General features: G+C 38.9%; 1 protein-coding gene across 27 annotated transcripts in view; it reads right to left on the reverse strand.

Moving 5' to 3' along the window:
- The window catches only part of SLC16A7 (solute carrier family 16 member 7), a 220207-nt gene that overhangs the window by 184216 nt on the left and 15009 nt on the right, over positions 1-20982 (reverse strand). For 16 of the 27 annotated variants that reach the window (XM_064283966.1, XM_023558248.2, XM_064283965.1 and 13 more), the window contains exon 1: positions 7481-8965. The exons of the other annotated variants lie outside the window; for them this stretch is intronic. The gene's annotated coding sequence lies outside the window, so the exon portion shown is untranslated. Of the gene's footprint in view, positions 1-7480; positions 8966-20982 lie in introns of those variants that run through there. 27 annotated transcript variants of the gene reach the window in all.

Below are 20982 nucleotides of genomic sequence, written 5' to 3' on the forward strand. Positions count from 1 at the left end.
TTCTCTCTGTGTTTTCTGTTATCGTTCCCTGTTCTGGGACTCCAATCACACACAAGTTATACTTCTTGACAGAGTCCCACATGATTCTTAGGGTTTCTTCATTTTTTTTTAATTCTTTTATCTGATTTTTTTTCAGCTATATTGGTGTTAATTCCCTGGTCCTCCAGATTTCCCAGTCTGCATTCTAATTGCTCAAGTCTGCTCCTCTGACTTCCTATTGTGTTGTCTAATTCTGTAATTTTATTGTTAATCTTTTGGATTTCTGAATGCTCTCTATGGATTCTTGCAACTTATTAATTTTTCCACTATGTTCTTGAATAATCTTTTTGAGTTCTTCAACTGCTTTATCAGTGTGTTCCTTGGCTTTTTCTGTAGCATGCCTTATTTCATTTCTGAGGTCTTCCCTGATGTCTTGAAGCATTCTGTAAATTCGTTTTTTATATTCTGTATCTGGCAATTCCAGGATTGTTTCTTCATTTGGGGAAGATTTTAATTCTTTAGTTTGGGGAGTTGTAGAAGCAGTCATGGTCTGCTTCTTTATGCGGTTTGATAGCGACTGCTGTCTCCAAGCTATCACTAAGATATTGTAGTGATTTATTCTATATTTGCTCACTGAGTCTTATCGTGTTTTTTTTTTCTTTCAATATATGTAGATGGCCTACTAGATTGTGCTGTCTTGATTGTTGTAGCCCTTGACTCACTTATGACCTATTACCAGCTGGTTTGTGCTGTTACCAGATATATATGCCTGAGTCCATTCACTATTCTTGAGTAGAATCTGATTTTGGGTCATCAAGTGTGTGATGCACACTGTCACCTATCCACCTTGAGAAGCAGTGGTGATAGTTGTGTGCACCAGATTCTAGAAGCAGCTGGGGTTCACACTCCAGGGGGGGCAGGATGCTGACAGGCTTCCCCCAAGTGTCAGTGAGGTAGGTGTGTCTCTATTCCTAAAGCATCTTGGTGGGTGGGCTCTGCAGCTGTACCTTAGGCCCTCAATGCAAGTACCTCTACAGATTGGTAGGTGTCAGCCTCCTTAGACCCCTAAGGCAGGAGCCTAGGTGGTCTGAGGGGAGCTTCAGCCCTCAGTTCCCTGTTGTGGGTCAGTGAGGGCTCTGTTGAATATGCAGAGATATCAGACCTGGGAAACTTGTCTTTCCAGTAAATCCACTAAAACAAATGCAGTCAAATCCCTATCAGAAATGCCTTTGCATTATAATAGTCACCTTGTTCCCTGTAGGGATGAAAGCCTGAGACTGTGGATCACATATGCTTGGGTGGAGCTGGTTCTGTGTTTTTAGTCCAATTAGGGAAGGATTTTTGGCCCCTGGGTTTTTTGTGGTTGCTTCTCTCAGGCCAGAAGAATGGGTTAGGAAAAGACCAAAAAAAAAAAAAAGGAGAAGAAAAACCGTGGAACAGTTCTCCCTCTGGTTCAGGAAATTCCAATATTAATGAAGCCACCTGGGAAGGGGAGGTGAGGGTTCAGAAAAACAGGAGAGAGTAGCACCCCGGAATATAGACAAAGTTACTTATCTTGCTTGAGATGACCGTTTTATCTGAGATTCCCGAGGGGCGCATCACCTGTGTGCGCTGGCTGGGTAGAGATTGCCCCCGAGGGTCAGGCCTGCGTCCCGTGCTTGTGCTGTCTCAGAAGCCGCGGTTAGTTCCTCAGCTCCCAGTCCAAAGCCCAGCGTCAAGGTTCCCCGGCTGGGCCGCTGCACTCCCGGCTCCAAAAACAGTCGCCGCCTCCCGGTGACTTCTCCTCCTGTCAGCCGCATCGCTGCGCCACCTGTGTGCACTGGCTGGGCTTCCCCCAAGGTCAGTTCAGGGGGCTGGGGCTGTGCCCCGTGTTTGCACCTTCACAGGATGTCCTGCTCAGCTCCCCTGTGCCCAGTCCAAAGCCCCACGCCAAAGTTCCCTGGCTGGGACGCTGCACTCCCGGCTCCAAAGCCAGTTGCTGCCTCCCGGGGACTTCTCCTCCTGCCAGCCACGTCTCCGCGCCACCCACGTGGACCGGCTGGGCCCCCTCCCAACATCAGTTCAGGGGGGTAGGGCTGCGCCCCGTGTCTGCGCCTTCACAGAATGCTGTGCTCAGCTCCCCTGCACCCAATCCAAAGCCCCGCACCAAGGTTCCCTGCCTGGGTAGCTGCACTCCCGGCTCCAAAACCAGTCGCTGCCTCCCAGGGACTTCTCCTCCCGCCAGCCGCGTCGCCGCACTGCCCACTCAGACCGGCTGGGCCCCCTCCCAAGGTCAGTTCAGGGGAGTAGGGCTGCGCCCCGTGTTTGCACCATCACAGGATATTGTGTGCAGCTCCCCTGCACCCAGTCCAAAGCCCGGTGCCAAGGCTTCCTGACTGGGATGGTGGCTCCACGCTACAAAAACAGTCGCTGCTTCCCCGTAGTTGTTCATTCTCAGTCTCTGTCACTCAGGTCAACTCTTTCAATCTGTGTTTGTTGGTCAGAGTTCGTAGATTGTCATGTATGTGATCGATTCACTTGTTTTTCCGAGTCTTTGTTGCAAGAGGGATCCGAGGTAGCGTCTACCTAGTCAGCCATATTGGCCCCCTCCCAATTTCTCTTTTTTAAAGCCATCCACCTGTGGTATTTCAGTTATGGCAGTACTAGATGATTAAGACGCTGGCTGATGAGATTTCTAAGTAAGACCTTAAAGAGGTCATGTAGTTTCTCCTTGCCACTTATAGTAATAATAAGAGGAAAAGATGGACTTAAGAATTAATTGTGCAAAATGAAAACAGAACTTAAATGTCTTAGAATGTTCACCTAAGATGTGGCTATGCAAACTTCTGTTAAAGAAATTAAGCCTGTAAGTGATGAATTTAACAAACTACCACAGCAGAAAACCCATTAGCTTAGACCCAACGGGACAGAGAAAGAATGAAAGGATAGAAAACTGTCTGCACCTTGGAATTCTACAGGCAGTAAACAGGCCAAAGGAGTTAAAACTGTTGTCCTCCAAAAACAGGAAAGGTCCATTCCTGGAGCAACTCTGAGATCAACAAAACTGCTGGAAGGAGCACAGAAAGCAGGGCATTCTTGGTTTCCAAGGCAGAAGCCACACTCTCCTGGACCTCAAAGGCTGGGGCCAAACCCTCTTATGTTCTAAAGAGTCAGGTCTTCACCAACATGGTTCCATAGTGTGAGGCTGCAGTTAACATGTGCCAGTGGAATGGGACCAGCCACGCAAAGCTGAGGGACCAGGGCTTCCATGCCCATGGGGCAAATGAACAAGGTCTGTTGGGTCAAGGGGCTGGGGTTGCCGCTCAGATGGACTAGGAGAATAGTGCTGCTCAAAACTAAGGGAACAGAGTTGCCATTCCCAGGGCCAAGGGGCCTCCACCCAGAATCCAGAGAATGTAGCCAACACCCAGAGTCTGGAGGGCGGGGCCCCTACCCAGATGGTCTCAGAGAACAGAGGATTATTTTCAAGCCTTGAGAGATAATGTAAATTGTTCTGCTGAATTTTGGACGTGCTTGATGACCATTATCCTCTCTTTCCCTCCAATTTCACCCTTATACTTTGGAAACAGACAATTTGTAATCTAGATTTCATAGGTCACAGATAAAGAATTATTTTGCCCCAGGATGGAATACAGCTAAAGTCTCACCCATATTTAATTTAGATGATTCAGATGATGAGATTTTGGACTTGGGGTGGATTTAAGACTTTTAAGAATGGGTTGTCTTTGATGTCTTAATGAGGAAGGATTAGTGTAGGGTATATCTCTAATCAATCTCTTTTGATTGAATAAGAAACAAGTGACCAAAGCAGAGATGTGGGAAGAGAGATGCCAAGCCACACGAAGACCGCCTAGGAGCAGAAGATCAAAGACACAATGACCTTCCTCCAGAGCCGACAGAGAGCAGAAAGTCTTCCCCTAGAGCTGATGTTCAGAATTTGGGCTTTTAGCCTCCTAAACAATAAATGTGTATTTGTTAAAGCCATCCACTTGTGGTATTTCTGATATAGCAGCACTAGATAACAAAGACAGTAACACACAGTGGGTTCCAAAAGTATTATTAAATCCCCTTATTCAATCAGTAAGTGCTATAAAAATACAAAAGAAGAAATCGATTCTTCTAGCCGGAGTCATCAGGATTGGTACGCATGATTTAAAAACGTGGAATTTGAGCTCACTTTCAAGGACAGGCTAAATTTCAATACGCATAGGTTGTAAAAGACAATACGCTAAATTGAAAGATCAAAAGTTTGGATACAGAAAAGCATAAAGCATATTTGGGAAATAACAATAAAATTTCAAATTTAAGAAATTCTAAATAGGTATACATTCTTAAAGGCTTTTTAGTGGAAGGTATTTATACCAATGACTTATAAATACTGTCAGTCACTTCCACTTAAAAGTCGTTTATAAGAACCACTCGTTTTCTTTCATTTTATTGCTTAAAACCAAAAAACCAAACCCATTGCCATCAAGGCGATTCTGACGCAGAGCGACCCTATAGGACAGAGTAGAACTGCCCCATAGAGTTTCCAAGGAGCGCCTGGCGGATTCAAACTGCTGACCCTTTGGTTAGCAGCTGTAGCACTTAACCTCTACACCACCAAATTTTATTGCTTATGAGTAAATAACTTTTATATTTTAATGTATACTAGGTACATTGATAATACAATATTTTGAACAAATATAGCAAGAGCATATAGAGTCTAGGTAGAAAATTTGATTATAAATTATTTGAGAAAACATTTTTTGGGTTCTCCAAACACTATTATACCATTGTATATGGCAGAAATGGAGACAGATAGGTATAGTCAGATGAACAACAGATGAACAGGTAGATAGACTGGTCATTAATTTTGACCTCCAAGTCATATAAAATGACGAGAAGGAAAAATTTTTGAAAATCTAATGTAGTTTTAAGACATTATTTCTTTCCTTCCTAAGGATGGGAAAATTTAATTCTAGTGCCTGTGAGCACTAACTAATTGATTCATTCATTTAGTCAGTAACTGAGGACCCACCATATGCCATGTGCTAAGCTAGGTGCTGGGCATTGGTAGTTCAGTGGGAAAACTCTCATCTTCCATGCAGGAAACCGGGTTTGATTCATGGCTAATGCATCTCACGCACAGCCACGGCACCACCTGTCTGTCAGTGGAGGCTAGCATGTTGGTTGGTATGATGCTGAACAGGTTTCAGCAGAGTTTCTAGACTCAGACTAGAAAGAAATGCCTAGAAATCTGCTTCTGAAAATCAGCCAACGAAAAGACTATGGAGCACAACAGTCCAATCCACAATTGATCACAGTGATGATGCAGGTCAGGGCAGCATTTTGTTCTGTTGTGCACAGAGTCACCATGAGTCAGAAGCAAATTCAATGGCAGCTAACTACAACAAGCCAGGTGCTGAGTAAAAAATAAAAACAAACAAAGAATATGCTGTGGTTTTCCCTCACTATATATAGTAGGGGGACAGATAAGCATATAATCATAATCAAATGTGTTAAATGCTATAACAAGAGTAGATTAAAGTTCTATGAAGGAAATGAATTCTTCCTATGGGATTCTGGCTTAATTTCACAGAGGAAGTAGCAACTGGACTGAGTCTTAAAAGACAAGCAGTTAGAAAATGTTTCTTAGGTTATTTCATACATAAAGAACAGAATATTCAAAGACAGAAATTCTTGATGAGGTCTGGCATATGATGGGCCCTGAGTCACTGGATATATGATCAGAAGATGCAAGAATTGAGAATGAAAATATACCATAGTGCTTGACTGTAAAAGAGCCTTATATCCTAAGGATTACATCAGCAAAGGGGATTAATACGGGTTTTTCATCATGGAAGGAACATAATTAGACTTGATTTTTAGTAAAATCATTTCAATGGCAGTGTGGACAGTCACAAAAAGAAAAAGAAAAGAGAAGCTGTGAATAGTTCAGGTGGAAAGTATTAAAGGACTCAACTAAAATAGTGGCAACAGGAGTAGAAAAAAGATGTTCAGTTCAAGAGACAGATATCCTAAGAGTCTTAAGGATGTGCTGAAAATTTAGGTGTAGGGATAAGAAATGTCAAGAATGACAATGGTGTTTCCAGCTGGGAAGACTTGGTGGACATTAAGGAGTCTGTAAAACTGGTATGCTGTGAATGGAAGAACAACATGGAGGCAGTGGCCGTGTGGCACTGCAGCTAAAGAGATCAGTTAGAGCAAGACTTGTAGACCTGGAAAGCATCAGTTTAGGAGGGGCAAGCTGAAGCTCTGAAGTCATATGTCATTGAAGAAGTGAGCAGGGAAAGAAAAAAAAACTGAGGTTTGATAAATAATTAGCATGAGATTGTAAGAAGAGAAAGAAGAGTCTGTGAAGGAGACATAGGTAGGTGGAAAGATTGTCAAATGTATGGAGAGAATGAGAATTGAAAGTCCAATACTTAAACTTACTTTCTCTGAAGCTCTGTGGGCAAAAGTATGTCATTATTAAAAAGTAAAAAAATCTTTCCTCGGAAGACTCTAGCAAAATTAATGAGAAGCATCAGATATAAAAAGATAAATAAAAATGAAAAGACTGGTATATAAACACATATAGAGAGACAATGGAATGATAACACAGTTTACATAAGAAATGCATACATATTTTAAAACGCACATAGTCTAGATGTTCATCTAGCCAACTACGTGCATCTGAAGGATTAATTTCTATTTTTATATAATTAAATGCAAAAGAAATTAGTGAATTTTTTTTCATCACTGAGGTTGTGACATGATGTCACAGAAAATTATTTCTGGTTAAATTCACCAATCATGTATAAACTCTCTTGGGTTCTAGGTCAATGCATAAAGCATAGCATGATATAAGTGATAGAAGACCTATAGGGAATTGCAAGATTGTCTTCATTTCTAAAGAGGGAAAAGTTTTTATTTACAACTCAGCTATGAAATTGAAGTAATAATATGAATTAATTTATACACTCTGTACTTAAAGGTCAAGTACTTTTAACAACTTCTCTCCATGTTGAGAGCAGAAAAAAATGATATTAAATAATATTTATAAATGTTATGAGCACGAAGTCTCTTGTTTGTTTCTACATGTTGAACTCCCACTTGATATATATCCAGATGAAAAGTTTAAATCAATTCTACTCAGTGGCAAAGGAGTTAAAACTGTCCTAGAATCTACTTACTTTATCTCAAGAATGAACTTTCAGAGTCAACTCTTCTTTAGATAAAAATGCATGATTAGTCACTGAACTCTGCCATATCAATACTGTTGAAATGGCAAATGTTTTGTTACCTATATATTTACCACAGTAAAAAAGTTATGATTATTGTTTAAAAAAAGAAAAAAAAACTATCCTAGATATGGTCTGTATCCCTTTTGTTTTTACCAGACTTAATTTCCTTCTCAGTCTGGCCAAATTGTCATCAGTGGTGAGCCTGGAAGTCCAGAGGCAAAATAACCGAAGAGAAAAATGAGTACGAACTTGGATTTCAGAAGTACTCTTACCTCAGAAGTGTATTCTACTACACTGATAACAGTACAGTCACTTCTAACAAGATGGGCTGTTACAAGTTGGGGGAGGAACCTCAAGCTTGAATTCAGGATTCTTGGTTCTGGGTCCTACTCTGTATTTGTTATGTAACTGTAATTTCCTGAGCCTCAGTTGTATTCATCTGTAAAACACATGGAATTGTCTCATCAGTTCACCTCACTGGATTAATGGGATAAATCAGTGAAAAAGAAAAGCTTTATTAGTTTTACTTATCTTTTTTTTTCAAGTTACAGAGTACCTGAAAATGATGCAAAACATCATTAGTGCGAAAATTAGACCAAGTCCAGATCTTCCATTTTAAGCCATATAGTCTTTCCAAAAAACAAACAAAAAAAAAAACCTCAAGCACTTAAAAGGACATCAGAGAAAATTATTCCTTGTCATGGTTAAGATTTTCCTAGAAAAAAAAAAAGACTTCTCTAAAATGCTCATTATTCTACTTTCATAATCCGTAACCATACCTACAGATACTCTTCTTCTGCCGCCTCTGTGCTCTGCCCTTGTAATCCAGAAGGCTAATGTCTTAATTTATAAAAGAAATCTATAAAGACAAAATTAAAATATGTAACATCGTACTTGATGTTTCCCCTTAAAAACATCAAGACAAGAATGCCAGTTACCACCATGTCTATACAGCACTTCATTAAAAGTCCTAGGTGAAACAGTAGGGCAAGAAAAATAAGCTGAGCGTACTTGCCATTGTTGTTAGGTGTGTAGAGTTGATTTTTGACTCACAGGGACCCCATGTGACAAAGTAGAATGCCCCAGAGGGTTAATCTTTACTGGAGCAGATGGCCAGGTCTTTCTCCCACTGAGCCGCTGCATAGGTTCAAACTGCCAACCTTTCGGTTAGCAGCCAAATGCTTGACCATCATGCCAACAGGGCTCCTTAAACTGAGTGTAGAGGATTAGAAATAAAATTATTTTTATACAGAGATTATAAATATATTTACACAGACTGCATAGCCATCTACAAATATTAGAATTAGAATTTAGTAGTTTGTTAGATTAAAAAAAAATCATACAAGGATAAACTGCATTCATATAAAACCAAACCCAGTGCCGTCGAGTCGATTCCGACTCATAGCGACCCTATAGAACATTCATATACATCTGTAAAATATAAAATATGCTATTTTAAAAAGATAACACATACAATACTCCCTATTATAACAAAACATCAAGCCCTTTATAGATAAAACAGTTTTAAAGATGTAAGACATGAAAGAAGACCTGGCTGAATGGAGAGATATACATGTTCATGAATTGAAAGCCTCAATATAAAAATCCCAATTCTCCCTGAATTGAAACTTGATGTACTGATTTAAATGCAATGCACAATCCTTTTTTTTTTTTTTTTTTACTTGAAAACCTGCATCTAAAAATTTATAGGAAATATCAAATGGCCAAGAATAGCAAAGACATTCCTAAAGCAAAACAATGTGTTGTGGCGGGGGGGGGGGGGAGGGAGGGTTGTATCACTACATGAATGCTTATTTATAACTCTACGGTGATTTTATATATGTATATGTATACACACACACATTTCAAAGCTGGCATTTTCCATCAGCGGGGGGTTGTCTTTCCAGGCCAACTGGTTATTCAAATGGGAAAAAATGACTCTACGCTTTCCCCTCAACATGCAGAAAAATCAACACCAGTGAATTAAGACCAGTGAGAAACAGGGCTGTAGCGTGAGCTATCCAATGGGATAGTCAATAGCCACGTACGGCTCTTTCAATTTAAGTTTATTAAAATTAAATTAAACTAAAAATTCAGTTCATCAGTTGCACTATCCACATTTTAAGTGCTCAATAGCCACACGTGGCTACTATCATATTAGAAAGTGGCAGATATAAAATATTTCCATCATTACAAAAGTCTACTGGACAGTGTTCAGAAACATTTAGGAGAGCACCTTTATGATCTTGGAGTTGAAAAGTATATATTTAACAACAAACAAACCATCACTGAAATAATCAGTTTCAGCTGTTAAAAGTCAAAACCATTTATCAAAAGGCACTATACAGGAAATAAAAAAAAAGTCTTAATCTGAAAGAAAGGATTTGCAATACGAATATAGAGAATGTAAAAAGAACCCATATAAAACAATAAGAACATAAACAACCATAGAGAAAAATGAACAAAAGACTTAACCAGGTACTTCATTCTATTTGATAGCAGAAAAAGATAATTACAGTCTCTAGTTACTTTACCAGTATATGTAATGACTAAAATGTCTGACAAATTTCTATGTTCTATTTTGAATCATCAAGAGTAAAGGGTGAACAACAACCTATTTTTCAGCCTGGAAGGGAGATTACACTGATTTAGAGAGTAGCCCAGCAACATATAAGTAGGTTGATAATATTGTTTGGACATGTAATTAAATAGATACTTCTAATGTTAGCTTATCCTTCATTAAAAGATGGCATTCAAGCTCACTTAACAATTTATCTTTCCTTATTTTGAGCACACAGTAGAGTACCTGAGAGGCCCTCAGCACATTTGTATTACCTTTTCATTCTGCATACACAGTTTGATGGCTACTAAGTCATTAATTTCATATCTACTTCAATCAGAAGAATCAGAGAACACAAATGCATACTATGTGATTACAGGGTGGAATGGAAAAAAGTAGATAAAGTTATAAACATGCAAGGAAGTCCACAGATTCCTCAAAGCAAAAACAAACTTCCATCACCGTATTAACATGAACAGGTATTGCTCTGTGCATTATCCCCTATACCCACCCCAAAAGAACATGAACGGAGCCAAATTTCCACTTTCTTAGCTTCTGTATAGGAAAAACAAGTCTCCAAATTTTAGTATAAGTTAACTTTCTAAAAACTGATGTTTGTATGCTTTAAAATTTGAAAAAAACTATACTTACTATTATGGGCTGAATTGTGTCCCCCCAAAATATGTATCACCTTGGCTATCCACGATTCCCACTATTGTGATTGTCCACCATTTTGTCATCTGATGAGGTTTTCCTATGTGTTATGAATCCTACCTCTATGATGTTACTGATGCAGAATTAGAAGCAGTTATGTTAATGAGGCAGAATGCAATCCACAAGATTAGGTTGTATCTTGAGTCAATCTCTTTTGAGACACAAAAGAGAGAAGCGAACAGAGAGACAGGGGACCTCATACCACCAAGAGAGTAGTGCCAGGAGCAGAGCTTGTACTTTGGACCCGGGGTCCTATGCAAAGAAGCTCGTAGGCCAGGGGAAGACTGATGACAAGGACTTTTCCCCAGAGCCAACAGAGACAGAAAGCCTTCCCCTGGCGCTGGTACCCTGAATTTGGACTTCTAGCCTCCCAGACTATGAGAGAATAAATTTCTTTGTTAAAGCCATCCACTTGTGGTATTTCTGTTATAACAGCACTAGAAAACTGAGACACAGTCGTACCTTATAACAAATGGTCTAATTTGCACTAAATATAAGCTTTAATCAACTTCTGAGAAGCATCAGAGGATTATTGAATTATGTTAAACTACTTCAAAATAATTATCCTATCAATTAGTAACATTATCTAAGTACCAATCAGTAATACCTAGGAGTCTGACCATACTCAGACAGGGCAATGTGAGTATGAGCCTATGACTCTAATAACACACTCTATTTTTCAGAAAGAAACAAACAATGGAAGAACACTGTATAGATCTCAAAAAACTATGACGTGGTTTCACTTCTCAAGGACCTTGAATTTAAGAGAAAAAGGAAAACAATTAGTAGCTTAGAAGTTCTAGTACAAGGTGAAGACCATTAGAGTTGCACAGGGAATGAGGCATTCAAATCAGATTACATATTAGATGATGTGACAATCACTAGTAACAATTAGTGAGTCTATATCCTGAGTCAGAATCTTGGCAAAATAGATACAGAGTGCATGGTGGGTGATAGCCTTCAGTTCAGACAAGCTAGAAGTCACCACAGAGATGATCCACACTAGGGCAGCAGAACTTCAAGGAAAGTGTTCTAGTCCCCAGGGAAGGAAATTATAAAGAACATGAGAGTGTGTTAGTACCCAGTACTCATAACGGTAGGGGGGCCAGAAGATTTCTACAACCAATAGTAAATGCAGAGCTAGGCATAAACAAGGAACATGGGGTGGAGTGAGAGGGGCTGGGTTTCAAGCTCATAAATGCAGATTAGAATAATGCAATTAGAAAAATTGAGTCCCTGGGTAGTGCAAACAGTTAAGTGCTCAACTACTAACCAAAAAGTTGGCGGTTTGAACCCAGCCAGAAGTGCCTCAGAATAGGGTCCTAGCCATCTTCCCAAAAGGACACAGCCTTGAAAACCCTATGGAACAGTTCTACTCTGCACACATGAGGTCTCCATGAGTAAGAATCAACTTGAGGGCAACTAACAACAACATTAGAAAAATGTAGGTCTAGATTTTATACCCCGACTCCAGCCATGGTGTTTTCAACTGCCTCACATGCATGCAAAAGCTGAACAACAAATAAGGGGGACCAAAGAAGAATTGACGCCTTTGAGTTATAGTGTTGGCGAAGAATGTTGAATATACCATGGGCTGCCAATGGAATGAACAAATCTGTCTTGGAGGAAGTAAAATCAGAATGCAACTCAGAAGTGAGGATGGCAAGACTTCATCTCACATACTTTGGACGTGTTATCAGGAGGGACCAGTCCCTGGAGAAGGACATCATGCTTGGTAAAGTAGAGGGTCAGCAAAAAAGAGGAGGACCCTCATTGAGATGGATTGACACAGCAGCTCCGCAATGGGCTCAAGCATAACAAAGATCATGAGGATGGTGCAGGGCCAGGCACTGTTTTGTTCTGTTGTACAAAGGGTTGCTATGAGCTGGAACACACTTCACAGCATCTAACAACAACAACAAAGAGTTTATAGAGAGAGAACAAGGTAGAGGTCCAGGAGTCAATCATGGCACACCACGTCTTGAGTCAGGCTTATCGTTAGGAAATACTCCAGTTGTCAGTAATGTGGCAATCCATTCCAGTTTAGCCTCAACACTTCCTAAGATCCTAAGCACAGGCTATTTAATTATCTATGTCTGCTCTCTGCCTCAATTGAGATTGGTCTCCCAAAGCAGATTGTGTGTGGGCCTGTAAGTGTAATCAGTGGATCACCTTTGCAGAGCTAAGAAAAGCAGAAGGGCCATAAGACAGTGGCGTTACGGGTAAACCAAAAAGCCAAACCTGTTGCCACAGAGCCAATTCTGACTCATAGCAACCCTATAGGACAGAGTAGAACTGCCCCATAGGGTTTATAAGGCTGTAATCTTAACGGGAGTAGACTGCCACATCTTTCTCCCGTGCAACGGCTGGTGGGTTGGAACTGCCCACCTTTCAGTTAGCATCCGAATGCTTCACCACTGTACCACTAGGGCTCCTCTGGCATGGAGGGTAATTTCTTAAAAATATTACAAATAGTAAACACTATAAATATCCCTCCCAATTTGGAAGGGGTGAACTTTTGTGCATAATTTTTTCTGTTTCTAATGAATAATTCCATGTGCCTCCTTTTTGTGGTGTGTTCATGTTGTGCATTTGATCTCTCTCCTAGCAAACGCTTGCCTCCTACTTCCTCCTATGCTCCTTAAAACCCTGTGCCATCGAGTCGATTCCGACTCATAGCGGCCCTATAGGACAGAGTAGAACTGCCCCATAGAGTTTCCAAGGCACGCCTGGCAGATTTGAAACGCCGACCCTTTGGTTAGCACCCATAGCACTTAACCACTACGCCACCAGGGCTCTTATTTATTTTCTCTTGCCAATTTCCTATTTTTTGATCCTTCCAGTGGAGATGCACACCCTTATTCTATCCTGTTGTCACAGGGGTAAAAGTTCACACATTACTATCTTTGCAAAACCAAGAACAGGAAGTGATGAGAAAGGACCTTAGTCATCAACTTTCCAGACTAATAGAAATATCAAGAGAAAGAATGTTACTTCTGAGCATCGCTAGGGCAAAAGAGGCATTCCAAACCCCTAGTCAAGGTCACTCGGCTAATGTCTGCCTCCTCAATATTAATTCCAATGCAAATTATATTGTAGTGTCTTCATATGCAATCTTTCATTAGCATATATTACAAATTCAATAATTACTTGGGCTGTTTCAGAGGAAACTGTTTTTATATGAAGCACTACATAATTTCCATGTTGGATAACTTCCATGTTTATCCGTTCTGCTTTACATCTAGAATCTCAACAATGAACAAAGTTCTTTATGTAGGCTAAACTTAGAAGGGCATGAATGATCAAACCTTTTCATAGGCAGGGATCTATGGTTGCAAGAACTCAAAACGCACTCAACATAGCTTAAGGAAAAAAGGGAGGATGGGAGAAAAGACATAATCAACACAAAACTGAACTGCGGTGCTAAAGCGTTACCAGGCGGCTGTCCTCCCTTTCCCTCTAGGGCTTTGGATAGTTCAGATGCTAAGAGTAGGGGCTAAGTTTTCAAAGGTGGAATCTGAGGTTAGGGAGTCTAAACTCAAACATTATCTCTATTACTAACTTTGTGAACTTGGTAGTAATCTCTCGATGCCTAGTTTCTTTTTCTGTGAAAATGGGAGTAATAATAATACCTATCTTATTTGTATGGATTAAGTAAGATTACACATGTAAAGTGTTTAGGACAGTGCCTGGCACCTAGTAGACACTCTATAAGTAATTATTACAACATTTTTATAATTGCTCATTTGGAGCGTATGCTCCATTCTTGTCTCTGCCTAGCAGCTTCTTCCATTTGCACATAGCCACTAGCTCAGAGTTCATGACATCTGACCATTTCAGTGTCCATCACTTCTGGTTGACAGGCTTAGATTACTGACCCATGGCATGTGATATACACATGACTACTTTCCCTGGGGCTGTGGATAGGGACAGATTACTTTAGAAATTTGTGAGCAGGGAGCCAAAGACCTTTCTGGTGTGAATGTTGCTAATTCATAGATTAACAAAAATCTAAATAATAAAAGGAATGCAAATCATAGGCACTTTTCCTCTCACGATAATATTAAAATCAATTTAGGAGCAAACAGAGCTGGCTAAGAAAAAAATGAGCTACTTTGTAAGGCGGTGAGTTCTTTACACCTATGGACCTTTTAATTGAAGCTGCATCATCGCTTTTCATGGATTCAGTAGGATTCATTAACTGGGTGACATATGGGGCTAAATAACCTCTAAGTTTCTTGATTGTATGATTCAGTTATGTAGAGCGGTTGTGTAATATATTCCATGATACCAAATTGAGATGAAATCTTCAGCGCAAATCTAGGATTTCAATTCACCTTTGAATCCTATGAATCTGAAAAGGAAAAGGGCAAGCCTTGTAAAACAGGTAAAGCTGAGGCTAAATGTCCACTCCAAATAGGAAATATTAGGTAGAATCCTCACGGTAAAGTGAAAATTTACTCTAAAAAGTTAAATGCTCATTTTAGGTACATCTTAAAAAAAAAAAAAAAAATTTTTTTTTTTTTTAATATGTTTTTTAGGGCAGTTGAGAAATAAAATGGATCTGGGTAGATTTTCTTCAAAATAAGGTGTTGTAAGTGGGGATATAGAAGAATAGAAAAATCACAAAATTGTATCAGCATACAAATATCCATGGAAAACACAGCCAATTACCAAATGAAACACAACTTCTATTATCAAAGATATCACTTATTAAACCAAAATTTCAGGTTAGAGAGGTAATGCCCACAAAACCAAGAAAAAGTAAGTTGTGAGCAGGGAAAAGAGGGTGATGATGACAGTGATCAAAAGTCACAAACAGTTCTTTTTGTGAGTTATTAATCTTAATGTCTATGTGTATTTTATTATCAGAAAAAAAAATTAAAAAGAGGAGATTTGTTCCATGGAAGTGTGATTATTGAACAATTAAGACTGCTAATGGTCAGGCTTTTTGGAATTGGACAGGAAGATTAGCTTTGTATAATCTTCATGTTCATTACCTTGTGGGTGCTGGGAAGATGGAAGCAAAATTCCACTGTGCTGTTTTAGTAGACTGGCAAACATTAGTCAAAATCTAGGAAACTTGCTCTTGGATGCAGATGACTTTTAGTGATCTTTTCATCCCCATTATTGAGTACAACAGTATTTTTAATTTACTAAGTTTCAGTAATGCTTAAAAGAATGGGATAAAATTATATGGAAACACAATTGGCAAAAAAGTACTAAGTATAATTATGTTTACATATATAACGGCATAGCAATTTATGTTGGTTAGCCCTGTGGTTTAATAAATGCTATGTGGAATAACTGGTGTAGTGGTTAAGAGCCATGGCTGCCAACCAAAAGGTCAGCAGTTTGAATCCACCAGCTGCTCCTTGGAAACCCTATGGGGCAGTTCTACTCTGTCCTATAGGGTCGCTATGAGTTGGAATTGACTCGACGGCAATGAGTTTATTTATTTGTTTGTTTGTTTTTATGTGGAATAATTAGAATGTGGTAAGGAAAAATTATTTAGGGATCGTGTCAGAGTTGTATATTTGAGGGTATCTGTGAAGTCTACTTAGCAGGTAAGCATATAATATCGTACTGATGATTAAGCAATGCAATGCTATGGCTACAAAAGGAAAGATAAGAATTTAGGTTACAGGCAATGTCAGGGTATACTTCCAATTTTTTTTCTTAATATTCCTGCAAACCAAAAACCAAACCAGTCACTGTCCAGTCGCCTCCGGCTCATGGCAACTCCATGTACATTAGAAGTGAACTGTGCTCTCTAGAAGTTTCAGTGGCTGACTTCTCACATGTAGATCACCAGGCCTCCCTTCTGAGGAGACTCTGAGTAAGTGGAACCTTCAGCCTCCAGCCAAGCGTTAACCAGCTGTGGCACCCAAGGACTCCTAATACTCCTGCAATACACACTTAGTGTGAAGCAACAGACCTCAGGATTCCACAAAATCAGGTCACTTAGCTAACGATAGGAGATCAGGGTACATTTCAGTAAGTAAGAGCTTTTAGCAGCAAAGAAGGTCAAAATTTTAGAATGCTTCAGTGTGCAATGTGACAATGAAGAGAAACAAGAGGAACCAAGATGTCAGAAAAATACATGCTTTTTCTAACACTTAAAACCCCAAGGTTTGGGAAGACAGAGTGATTCTATTAATTATAAATTAAATAACCATAAAGACCTCATGTGGTAAGTGTTCATTTAGTCCCTGATGATGAACTAAGGTTTAAATTATTTATTGAGTGTATTAAGCTAATTTCTGACCTGAGGTCTCAAGAATTAATTCCCACTTCACTGATTCCATTCATCATTTTGCTATTATTATTTATTGTATCATCGTTTCACATTTTAAAAGCCCATACAATCTGGACATTTGTCATTTTATTATGGAAATAAGGATAGTGGCTACCTACTTTGACATGCATTGTTAAATATTTGAGACAACGAAACTGAAATCAAAATTCAGGTACTTGCAGGGTTTGGGAAATAATACCTTCAAAATTCCACTTTGTCTATAAAGACAAACGCCTATCCTCAAGGCTATGTTTCCTGAATGGTGCGCCGTAAAATTCTGATCCCACAAAATTCTCTACAAAAATGCCATCAGTAATAAAACAAAGTTTAGAAAACTTTGAACTTAGGCATTGTCTGAATATAGGCTGTGGGTTATAGCTTAGCGCCTAGCTAAGACCAAGTATCATTTTATGATAGATGAGAAGGGTGCATATATTTAATAAGAAGAAACCATTTTGCCTTTATAAATCTTATGAATGCAATTTAGGTAATGTATTCATCTTACTAAAGACTTGCAGAATAAAGCAATAATATATGCAGATTAAATTTTTTTATTCCATATTTTATGGAGAAATGGGCCTAACAACAATGCTAAAAAATAGAAGTGATTTTTGTTCTCATATCATATATTAACTCAAAATATTATGCACTGGAACACTCTAGATTAATTATTTAATAAAGTTATCCAGCCACCTATCCAAAGAATACATTTATATTACACATAAAACCATCGTATAACAATGACACCACACTTATCTTAACTCTCAGGCAGAATAGGATTTTTACCTGGATAATGATTCTGGAAAATATGCTATTACTTGTAATATAGAAATGACTTCTAGTTACCTTTTAAATAATTAGTATTGGAGGAAACAGAAATAAATTACAGGTAATGTATCCTAGTTCTCTTCATATATGGGCTTGTTCTGGAAACGTTAAAATGCCTAAAGTATCCATAGACTACATTTTTCTTATCTGAAATAAAAGTGACTCAGTTGTCCTTCCTTACTTTACTGAACATTCCTTATTTCCCTAACAGCTTGAGAAAATTGAGTAACTAAGGAGTAACGGACTGCCCTTGAGTTGATTCCAAATCACGACAACCCCGTGTGTTTCAGAGTGACACTGCACACCATAAGGTTTTCAATGGTTGTAATCTTATGTAAATAAATCACCAGACCTTTCTTCCATGGTGCTATTGAGTAATTCTAACTGCCAAACTGTCAATCAATAACAGAGGGCAAACTGCACCACCAAGGACCTCAAAAACCTACAGTCAAGCACAGTCTTTAGCATTATTTTTGTACTACATAAATCAAATAAGGTAACTTAGAAACCAACTCAATATTTCTTTTACATATTTGTGAAAAAATCTAACTGAATTTTTTTCATAAAAAGATTTTTGTTCATGAAAAAAGCTATCAAAATTTAAAATAAATTCAGGAAAAAAGTAAGAGCTTACTTATTGAGGATAAGTGCCAGTTTAGACACTTTTAGTGTTCTATGCAGAATATCTGAATTGTATGGCAAATTTTCATTTTTGACATTCCCTAGTTGTGTTTAGTTTTCCTTAAAGTCAATGATAAAATGCTTGGGTCAAAAATAAATAATTCCACAAAATGATGTTATTTAGATACCAACAGGGTGCTTCTCACCTTCAATAAATAACATGTGCCTTCAATTATTCTGCTATATGCCAAGTAAAATACTGTATAATGAAATCTGTACTCTATGTATTTATAGTAAAGGTTACAGGAGGCCCATGGTGGCGAAGGAACAAGCCAGTTACTTCAGGCATCATGCTGTTGCTTGTCCTTTATGCTTGTCTGTGCCAATCTGACTTCTGTGAACTGTTAAGTTTCCAGGACTATTATCTGAAATTTCACCTTCCAGTACAGCCAAAGGTCATTTCAGGGAATGGTCACTAGGTCCTGGCAGAGTCAATGCCAAGCACCAACAAAGTCGAGTCATACAGCAGGAAATAGGCCAGGGTCCAGGATGAGACAATGGGCAAGCTCCAACTGGCTCATCTTCTTAGATTCTCTGGCTCTGAAGTGTTCACAGGGATAGATCCACACCTCTCATAAATAAGATGAAGCCCAGAAAACATTTGTCAGCTTCGCACGTGACTTTACATCGATTAGGACAGTTTCTGCAACAGGTCAAGGGCAAAGTGCTGAGTAAATGGCAATACCATCCATTATACTCTAAGAGCAGGAACAGTCACCAAAGGTAAGGATGTCTGCTAACTTTGCTGGTATTATTATTATTGGTGTAATTGTGGGACTACACCATGTATTGGTTTCACATTTGCAGCAAACTCAGCATCTGAATGCTTGCCAATCCTGGCATGTACTTCTCTCCACACATCTGTTTTCAACACAGCTGGGAAATTTCTCTTACAAGGGAATGTGAAGAAACCAAAGGTAAAAGTCAGTGCCAAAGGAGTGAAGGGGACATTTGTTTTTAACGCTCACTGCCATATTTGAAATAAAAACTATATGGGAAGATTGGGGTACCATGTTGTTGCATGTGTTTGTATTTTAAGATTTCTAGGAATTTCAGAGACTTCTCACAAATCTGTAGAAAGGCAATCAGTATATAGGCAACGAATATATGATTCTAAAAACTAAAAGTTTGATTATATTATGTAAGAATCATAGAACTTTGACCACCTTATAGTACTCTCTTTTAATAACATAAAGAATGTATCACACCACTTCCTTTGAAATCATTAATGATTTGATTAAATAATTTTTTTTAAAAGGTCTTTTCAGAAACCAAAGTAATCCATGTAAACACCTTTTTCATCCCAACAGGCTGCTAGCTGGGGACACATGCTTCCTCAAGATCCAAAATGACCTTCTATTTGTATGTTATATTGGCTTAATTCAGTAAGAGCCTTAACAGGATTCTTGGTCATAACCCTGGCATGTTTTGAACTTGAATCTCTAACTTAGTACTTTTGTGGAATAATCATTATGCATACAGGAGTACCTGAATTGTATAACTTCTCCTTATTTGATTTACTGGTCTTAGAGTCTTGGTCCCTATAATAACGGACTTTCTAAATTCCATTAAAGTGGGTTTCAGATGGATTCTTACATTGAATTTCAAGTTGTAATGAACTTTTGTTATTTTAAGGTACACTGGTGGCACAGAGGTTAATGTGCTTGGCTGCTAACCAAAAGGTGGGCCATTCAAACCCATCAGCTGCTCCACAGGGGAAAGATGTGGCAGTCTGCTTCCATTAAGATTTACAACCTTCAAAATCCTACAGGACGGTTATACTCTATCCTATAAGACATGTCCATGGACTGCCAAAAGAAGGAACAAATCTGTCTTGGAAGAAGTACAACTGGAATGCTCCTTGAAAGCAAGGATGGTGAGACTAGACTCACATATGTTGGACATGTTATCAGGAGGGATCAGCCCCTAGAGAAGGACATCATGCTTGGTAAAGTAGACCATCAGCAAAAAAGAGGAAGACCCTCGACAAGATGGACTGACACAGTGGCAGCAACAGTGGGCTCAAGCATAAAAAGGATTGTGAGCATGGCACAGAACCAGGCAGTGTTTCATTCTATTATACACGGGGTTGTTATGAGTTGGAACCAACTCTACAGCACCTAACAACAACATAGGATTGCTATGCATCAGAATCGACCCAACAGAAATGGTTTTTTTTTTGGTTTGTTATTTTAAAGAACCAATTATTACTAAGAATTTTTTTTTTTAATGTGAATAGTCTTTCTTGTTAAGGTGTAACTGAGGCTGAATGTACTTTTTTAGTAAAGTATAATCAGGTACTCAAAAAAGAGTAAAACAATATTTAAATCCCAATTATTTAAACATAGTCATAATTCAATAGTGAATATACTACGGACTGCCAAAAGAACAAACAAATCTGTCTTGGAAGAAGTACAGCCAGAATACTACTTAAAAGTAAGGATGGCAAGACTTTGTCTTACATATCTGGAGGGACCAGTCCTGGAGAAGGACATCATGCTTGGTAAAGCAGACGTTCAGCAAAAAAGAGGAAGACCCTCAACTAGATGGACTGATTGACACAGTGGCTGCAACAATGGACTCAAGAGTAACAGTAATTGTGAGGATGGCGCAGGACGGTGCAGTGTTTCATTCTGTCGTACACAGGGTCACTCTGAGTTGGCATCAACTCGATGGCACCTACCGACGACAAC

Source organism: Loxodonta africana, chromosome 4 (genome assembly GCF_030014295.1).
Source record: "Loxodonta africana isolate mLoxAfr1 chromosome 4, mLoxAfr1.hap2, whole genome shotgun sequence".
Taxonomy (NCBI): domain Eukaryota; kingdom Metazoa; phylum Chordata; class Mammalia; order Proboscidea; family Elephantidae; genus Loxodonta; species Loxodonta africana.